General features: G+C 34.0%; 1 protein-coding gene across 4 annotated transcripts in view; it reads right to left on the reverse strand.

Moving 5' to 3' along the window:
• Window positions 1-9310, reverse strand: part of PBX3 (PBX homeobox 3) — a gene marked incomplete at its 3' end in the record, with an annotated part of 192679 nt that overhangs the window by 168450 nt on the left and 14919 nt on the right. The gene's annotated exons all lie outside the window — the stretch shown is intronic.

The following is a 9310-nucleotide window of genomic DNA, read 5'->3' on the forward strand; positions in this document are numbered from 1 at the left end:
CATCTTACTGTTCCTTAGTTCATGCTGAATTCATGAACTAAATTGCTGAATTCATGAACTAAATTGCTGAATTGAGAATTAAATGAAATATACATAATAGTTATCACAAACATATAACTACTCTCAGAAGTTAGGTAAGACATTAAGACCTATATGAAACAGGACATGCTTCAAATGTACTTACCACCTACCTCCCTGCCGTAACACACACTGTACATACACTGGACAAGCAGACACGACATGAATGTAGTATCACACTAGGACACCCCAGTAATCTATTGGGCTAGGATGAGGGCCTCCCACACTTGAATGCCTCTCCCACAAATAAAACATTCTCCAAAGAATTAAGACCCAGCATGATAAAAATTCAAACTGTTACTAATACAAAGGCTAAATGGTGTTAACAAAGCTTTAAACATCAAGTAGAAAGAAAAGAGACAGAAAAAGAAAATTAGCAAATATTTAGCGTTTACTATATATCAGGCACTGTAGTACATATTTTCACATAAATTATTTCATTTAATAGTAAATCCTTACTGTTACTTGAATAACTGAAAGGGAAAAAAAAAATACTTCACATCCCAGTTTTGCTAAAATTAGTCCTGAGAGAGGAGATAACATGTAAGGAGAATAATCTTTCCTTGTTGTTCTTCCATTATTTGTACCATTTTAATGGTATTTTTCTATTAATCTTTGACAAGCCATGAAATTTTATATTTTCACCATGACCAACCCATGAAATTTACCAACTTTCTCCATGATTCATACCAGGTCATAGTTATAATGTCTGCTGTGCATTTTAGCTAAATAACCATTGAAACTTCTCCCTTTGGACAGAATGAAAAATCTGCCTATAATTAAAGCAGGAATTGTTAACTACAAGCAGTTAAAGTTTACAGCATTGTTTGACAGTTGCAAAGATAAGCCAGTAAAAAGCCTGAGATGCTGTGTGTACCTGTACTTCCCACACATCTGAACAATAGTGTGATATCTCTTAGCATCATAAAATCAATCTCAGATTAGGTAATGAAATATGCACCAGCCTTTTCCCAGAACCTTTGACAAATCACACACAATCCTAAATCTTCATAAATCACGATTAAAGACAAGTATATCATCACCAACACATATATCTTCCCAAGCCTGACCCAGAGACTAATGAGAAAAGGCCTAGACTATCTCATCTGATTAATTAATTCAAAATGTCTGCTGTTATTCAAATGTGAGGCTGGTATTATTTGAATAACACTTGACAGCAGTGCCTGAAGATATCATTTCTGATTTGTGAAGCCGCTGCTGCATAACTGATGATAGTTTATGAAAATGTTCCAATGAAGCTGCTTTTCTTGGCACAACTATGAAAGATTTGCCAAAGAGGTGGTTCTTTTTTGTCAGTCGTTGATGTTGCTAATGTTGTCAAATATTTCCAAAATACACAGTCTCTGGAGTCTTTTTTCCTTAAATATTGCCACAATAGCAGCTTCCCCACCTTCCAAATTTGATTTGCCTGAACACAAAATTACACTATAGAAATCCTCTCTGCTTTCTAAGGATCTAAACAGCAACTTCCCAGGATTTACAGAGCCCTTCCAACTAGTATTCTTTTACAAAAAAGAATTTAACACTGAGTATAAGTCTGAGTTTGGGGGTATATTTTCCTTACTGAATAGTATTCCTTAGTTACAGAATGTCAGAAGGAAGATCATAAAATATCTAAAGGTAATAAAATTTTTCATTGAAAAGCAAAATAAATATTTTTTTAAAACCTAAATACTGTTTACCCTTCAAAAAAAAAAAAATTACAGCTCTCTGGTTAAAATGTACATAATGGAGCTAAGAGAATCTCAGAATCAATATTATTTATGTTATGGCCCACTTTTAACTTTGCAGATTTTTCAAACTGTTTATGCTACACATGGCAATATCAGGGCATATCACTGACCAGTTCCTCAACTTACAGGTCTTAGTGTTATTTCTGACCTCAATTTTCCTTTTGTTATTGCAGTAAAGAGCATAAAACTCCTCAGAGATAACATTAAATACCTTGCAATATGAGTCTCCCTACCACCCAAGTTTCTTCTTCCCTGCACTTGCTTCTAGAGGCCTTCTCTACTGATATGTTGCCTCACTTCCTCCACTATACCTTCTATCTTTCAATACTGTAAAAACATTAATGTTTAACCTAGGTGATAACAATCAGCACAAATTATACCAATTTAATTAAATGGATCAACTCTGCTTTTGAAAACACATTTAGTTAAATATTAAAGTTGCATGAGACTTTCAAAATCACCTAGTTCAACTCTTGTTTTAAAAATAATCACTCTGTAACTTGCCCAGGAACCCCAGGAAGCTTATGCTAGATTTGTGGGAAAATTGTGACTCAACCAATATGCATCTGTTGCTCTCTCCTTTTGCTTTTACATGTACAGACAAGACTGATTATAGGTGCACTTGCTAAGGGTAAAAGATGTGTTAATTTTAAAATATATTCAGCAGAATATTATACTTGTATAGATACTAATAAATATTCTCAAAGGACTACTAATGATGATTGAAAGATGTATTTTGTTGCCTTTAGGAGCAGCATACTAAAAGTTTTTCTCTGATATAAGTGAAGATAAAATAATGGTCTTAGGGGAAGTTGTATTTTATACATAATTCACTTTACACAGTTATCCAAAGGTGATCCTGTGGACGACAAAGGTTCTTTGAGACCCCTTCAAAAGTCCACAAAGGCAAAATTATTGTTATAAACTAAGATATTACTGTCTTTTTTCATTGTGTTGACATTTGCACCACTGGTACACAAAGGTTGGTACAACTGTATGAGGCATGGCGACCAGTGTGGAAGCAAGGTAGTGGCACCAAACTGCTATAACTTGTGTACATTACCTTGAGTACAGGTCTTTTGTACTATTCTGGGCAACATAACAGTTATGATCTATAAAGAACCTCTGCTGCATGCGATGTCTGAAGAAAAACACTTGTACAACTAAGTTATAAGCTGAACGAGCTTCTTTTTAAAAAATGACTGACAAACTATGGTTATTTCAAATGTTTGGTAGACAGTCTTTTGAAAATGAATTTAGTAAACCTATGGAAGGAAAGCAAGTGATTGCTTTGATGCCAATGATAAAATGTGATCTTTTATGGGAAAAAAATGAACTTTGAAACATCTGTGTCTACCACTGTGTGTTTGACAGCTTCCCAGTATTTAAAAGTTTTCTGAAGATCTTGTGGTAGTATTAACAAACACAATTTTTGGATCTTGTACAATGAAATGTGTTAATATTTGGAACAACATGATGTTACAAAATCATGTATGGGTTGTTCAGGCATTCAAAGTACAAACTAGATTAAAATGTTTGAGAAACATCCACTTAATTTATAGAAAACATCCACTTAGCTTACATACAAAAGGACAACACTTAATTTATATATACCCACTTAATTTATATACAAAAGGAGTACAAAATTATCTGCATTTTGATACATAATAAACCTAATACATAATACAATTAGCATTCCTAGGTAAGTCCTTCAACAATTCATGTCCCGAATTTCAGATTTTCCTTTTCTAACTCTGTCCTTTTTCTCCAGATCTACCAGCACCTGGGTTTCATTGCTAGATTGCTCTTCATTTTCATGCAACTGTTATTCTACCTTCCAAATAAATATTCACTAGCCCCAGAAATCAAGGTTCTATATTTATATAACCACCAGTAAGAAAGTAAATCCATTAGGTACCCAAGAAGAAAGTGGTTTGCAATTAAAATATGGAACAAAATGTTTCTTCTTAAGTCTACCTCTACAGGGGCCTCCCTGGTGGCCTAGGGGTTAAGTCTCAGCACTATTACCTCTAAGGCCAGAGGTCGACCTGAGTTTGATCGCCAGGCAGGGGAACCAGCCCACATATGGCTCAGCAGACCTCTCCTGTCTCCCTTGCTGCTCCCCTTAGCAGTGTTATTTCAGTAAATCCACCTGTTCTGCTCCCCACTCTGTCTCTGATAAATCTTCTCACCCCCCACACACCTCTGGACTATACCCCAGTTCTACGCAAAATTAAACTAAAAAAAATTTTTTTTAAAGTCTATCTCTATAAACCAATTCTTAATCTGAAGACCATGGTTCTCCCTGAGAGATCCATGAACAATTTTCGCGGTGTCTATAAACTCCCTGCAATTATATTCAAACTTTTGTGAGTATATACATTTTTCTAGGAAATGGGCAATGGATCTATTGCTTTCATCATAGACACAAAAGATAGTGTAACAAAAACTCCCTTCTCTACAGCTTTCTGTAGTACCACAGTGTAGATACTTTTGAATGGCAGTTACGAACAAACTGATTAACTATTAGCTGTGAGAAATTACAGATATTTGAATTACTTGCCTTTTTAAGAGTAAGATCAAAATAGGAAAAGATATTTACCCATCAAATATTTGTAAGCTTTCCAAGTCTTAATGGTTTTCATGAAGATATTTTACTTCATGGTAAATTTGGCAACTGATTTATTATAAAGAAATGAGATTTAGACATAGACCTCAGCCTCAGCCACAAAGCTTTCCTTACCACCTTTCACCAAATTCACTAGACACTGAGAATGATCCTTTGGTACTGCAACTGAGAAAATCCATGACAAAATTACTTTCAATGGATTTTCATAGTAAATATTGAGGTGGTTGCTTTTTAACTAAAATTGCTCTAAGAGTTATATTAAACAAAGCAAGTAAATACAAAATATGATTTCAAGTTTTTCCTGATGTAATGCAAGAGATCTACAAATGACTAGTTCAAAATAGGAAGTAGCTTAACAATGACTGTAGTACAGATAAGTAATATAATTAAAAGTAAGTCCAAAAGGACAAAAAACATAGCAATTAAGTAAATGATACCTTACTATATTCTGTGTTCCCAAGCACACTAAATTTACAACAAGCATTCATTTCAATAACTCATAATCATAGTACTTTTTGATTCAACTAATCTTAGGTTAATCTTTAGATTAGTCAAATACATGAGACCAATCTGTCACCTTTGAAGATAATTATTTAATTTATCATTAACTTAAACGGGGATTTTTGTAGCTTATAGATAGAAAACCCAGTTACAAAACTGTACAGTCTAAAATGAATATAAATCAATCATTATGACAGAAGAACTTATCTGAGAGTCAAAATGAACAAAACATTCTGTGTCAGCAAAATGTCTCTTGTCAAAATCTACTCTTTAAGATTTCACTACAATGTACTAAAACAAATGTCCTTCCCAACTCTATGGAGAAATGTCTTAAATCATCTTAACTCAAAACTATTTGAAAACAAATATTTCCTAGCTACGAAACAGATTGCTTATTATACCTAATTTTAAAGTGAAACTTCAAAAGTGAATATTCAACTCCAAGCATGTTAACGGGAATTTCACCATGAGTTTTTCTCTTTTTAGCATAAATACCAACGTTAAGATAGTAATGCAAGGGGACCTCCGTGGTGGCCTACCAGTTAAGTCTCAGCACTATCACCACTAAGGCCTGAGTTCAATCCCTGGCCAGGAATATAACTCACACATGGTGCAGCAGACCTCTCCTCTCACACCTGCTTGCTAAGGGTATTTTAATAAGTGCGCCTATTTTGCTCCACATTGTCTCTGATGAATCCTCTCACCCCCTGCACCTCTGGCCTACACCCCAGTTGTTCTACACAAAAATTAATTTTAAAGAAAATTTAAAAAAAGAGATATTAATGTGAGAAGCAATACATATAAACAACTTTTACATATAATTTGCATATACAAATTATAAAATATAAATTATTTATATAAAGTATAAATTATTTAAGATCCAAGTGAGCAGCTATGACAGTTTTCTTATAGAGGGTTAAAACAATTAAGTGTCTATATAAAGGGTTAGAAAAATGTAGTATCAGATTTAATATGCTCAACAATATACATCAGATGAAGGCATTTACTTAATTATTTAAAAATCAGTTATTAAGCATGTTCTGTGTACTAAAAATAGACAGGCACAGATAGTCCCTACCCACTAGGAGCTTATAGGATCCTCAGGAATGGAAAGTACAAGAAAAATACTGTCCTCCCATTTCTAAATGAACCTTTGTAGAATACCACTGTTAGTAGTAACTGAGCCCAATTTTATCCAATGATGAACTTTAATCACCCAGAAAAAATCAACATTTTCAAATTATAGTAAGTATAAGCTCTTTTAAGTAAAAGAAGTAAAATCTTCCATTATCTTCCCCATTAGGTCATAGCTTAATATTCCTTCCTTCATTTTATAATGCAGTTAGACCCTTCTCTCTTTCTCACAGCTTGTTACCTCAATATTCAATTCTACACTGATGACTCTGCACACCATGTACTACTTGGAAATTTAAAAAATTGGCAAACAAAAAAGTGGGATAATTGCAAGTGGCAGCACTAGTCCCAAATTTTAAATTACTAAACATGGTTTCCAACTATTTCTAAGAAAGTACCTATAAAAGCTTGCTACACAAATAACAAAAATTATAAATGCTAGAAAAAATTAGTATTATTTGAACCCATTTCCTTTCAATTTGATTCCTGCTCTTAAAGAATGTGAGATCTCAGTTCACCAGGCTGGCAAATCTCAGGGAAGGCGTGGTATTTCAACTTTTACACGAACTAATTTCTTTAATGTACAACCAACTTTAAATGTCATTTATGAGAACCTTTGACCAGGTTCAATGTCTATAAATGTTCCTAGAGTCTCCATTAAAAAAAAGTAATTATAGGATTATCAAATTGAAATAAGGCTGTTTTATTTTATTTTGTTGATTGAAATTTTTAGATGGTTAAAATCCCTGCAGCCTTCACAACAGCTGTCAAGGATGGCCTGTCTAGGAAACTAGACAAAATTATTAGAATATTTAGAACTATCAGTACAAAAGAGAACAGTGAATTTTTTAAATTTTTTAACAATAATTATAACCTAATACAGAGTTCAAAGAATGAAACATGAAAACAGGCTTAAGTCTATCATAACTGTCCCTGAAAAACAAACCTTTACAAATAATTAGCAAAGGCAACTCTAAGCAATGATCTAAAACTCTAATATCCTGAGGTTCCAAGAACCATTTCAGATCTTAAAATAAAAGCTTTACCTATGAAAAAATGTCCAGTGCATTTCTAACTAAAAATTGAAACTTTTTGCAAAACATTATTTTTCTTATAGCATGTAGTTTCCCCCAAAAGGCGATAAACACTTTATTCTTGCATTGTGCCTTAAGACATAATCTGCTTTTATCCTTTAGCAAAATATGAACCAGCTACGAGGCTGACAATGCCAAGAACCATGACAAAATGGATTATTAATGAGAAACTGAACTCCAGAACTCTATTAATTTATGTCTTCCTGTCGGATCCAAAAGATATATCAGCCTTCTCACTCAAAAGAAAAAAATGCCAACACTGTACTTTGTTTTAAAGTTCTCCACAGATGAAGAATTCATTATCCAAAGTACAGTTCTGTTATTTCAGGCTTTCTTGTAGAATAAAGAATCTTTATCAAATGGCTAAGAAAGCTGCTGACAAGTGCAAGTACCCTGCAAAATATATTTACGTCAAACATTCACTGAGAAAAACCGGGGGAGGGGCAGAAAAGGTGAAAGTCTGGGTAACACTCCTATCCCCATCCTGTCCTAGAGTCTTTAGAAAAGTAAGCCCTGTGGATTCCAGTTACAAAATAGTAAGCAGCACTAATACAACTGCATGTTTGTGGGCTTTTTTAATTCCTAATTACACTAATTATTCTGACATGAAGGGAAATGATCTAACAAGTGAAGAATGTGTGATTTCTTTATGCATAAACAACAATGTTTAAGTGACATAAAATATCCTTTTAAACCTTCATAAAAAAATCTATCTAATCTATGCTTATCATAATATTTATGAAATAAAAAAAACCAGAGAGGAAAAATTGCTATAATGTACTCTGTGTGACCTCTGCTTTCTACAGAGAATGAAAACAGCCTTTTGCTTTTCAATCCCCATCAAAGTGGAGTAAAAGGAGGGACAGCGTTTCCGTGCTCACTGCCATTAATCATTGCTTTCTTCAAGCAAGTGCGTATTAATTTCTGTCATCCCAAACATCATCGAGTATTGTTACAGCACCGTTCACTCCTCATTCACCACCAGTTGTTACCAGTTTCCCTACACTGAGCAGAGACAGGGTGAATCGTGTGGATTTCAGTGTTAGAGGCCTTTATCCCTGGGGTGCTGACACCAATTAAGCCATTTCACGAAGAAATGAGAACAGGCCCAACCCTTCCATGTAACAAGAGCTTGCACCTAGCTTTGGCAGGTTGCCATTTTCTCTGGCTTCACACTGTAGAAATACTCTACTCCACATCCTTTTGAATGATTCAGGCTGTTTACATGTAATCGGTAACATTATCTTTTTGTTCATTTTTTTTCAGGTACAAACTTTGTACCCAACATAATCTAACACACAAAAATTTAGATAATCTAGACGGTCATCTAGAATGAAAATGCTATTATATATAGAACCACTGGATTTAGGTTAGGAAATAAAAGCATATGGACTGCCTTTAATTCCATGACAATTTTTTTTAAGGCATTTCAAACAAAAATTAGAGAGACCGTGAAAGGTACTGTTTCTCTCAAACTGGGTTAATTGAAGATAGAATATTTTATTCTGACCCGTTGGCTCAATTTTAGCACTGCATTTGTTGACAGTATTTATATACACAGGAATATAAACCAGATACTTCTAGTATTAATGGCACAGTTTGTGTCCAGTTTAAAGAAGTATAGTATCAACACTTATTGACATTTGTTTTCTTTTGGAGTCTCTGGTCAGGCACTAAGGCTCTGCTTTGTAAAAGGTTACCTCCAAGTCCAGAAAAAATCTGCTTAAGTGAGTTTAATTAATATCATTTTTGCATCACTAAATATAGAGATCCATCAAACTCTTTCACAATATTGTTGATTTTTTTGACCGCTTTAGATCTAATCATTCTCCTTGTTTTAGACATTTACATCTGCTTTTAAGTTTTTATGGTTGCCTGTTGGCAGGCAGCAAAGTGGAGCTGTCGATGCTATTGCAGAATAATGCAAGGTTTGTTATGAATTAAATATTAGAAACCTTAACACAGCGGCCAATAAGAATTATTTGCCTTATTAAAGCAGCAGAAGACGCTGATTAAATTTTCATTGCATTGCAGTCTTTTTCCCATTTCTGCTTTCAATTCATCATTCTAATGTATGAAAGGCTCGCCGAATAATGGCAGGGGGACTTAATTTCTGGAAT

Source organism: Talpa europaea, assembly GCF_964194135.1.
Source record: "Talpa europaea genome assembly, chromosome: 7".
NCBI classification, from domain to species: Eukaryota; Metazoa; Chordata; class Mammalia; order Eulipotyphla; family Talpidae; genus Talpa; species Talpa europaea.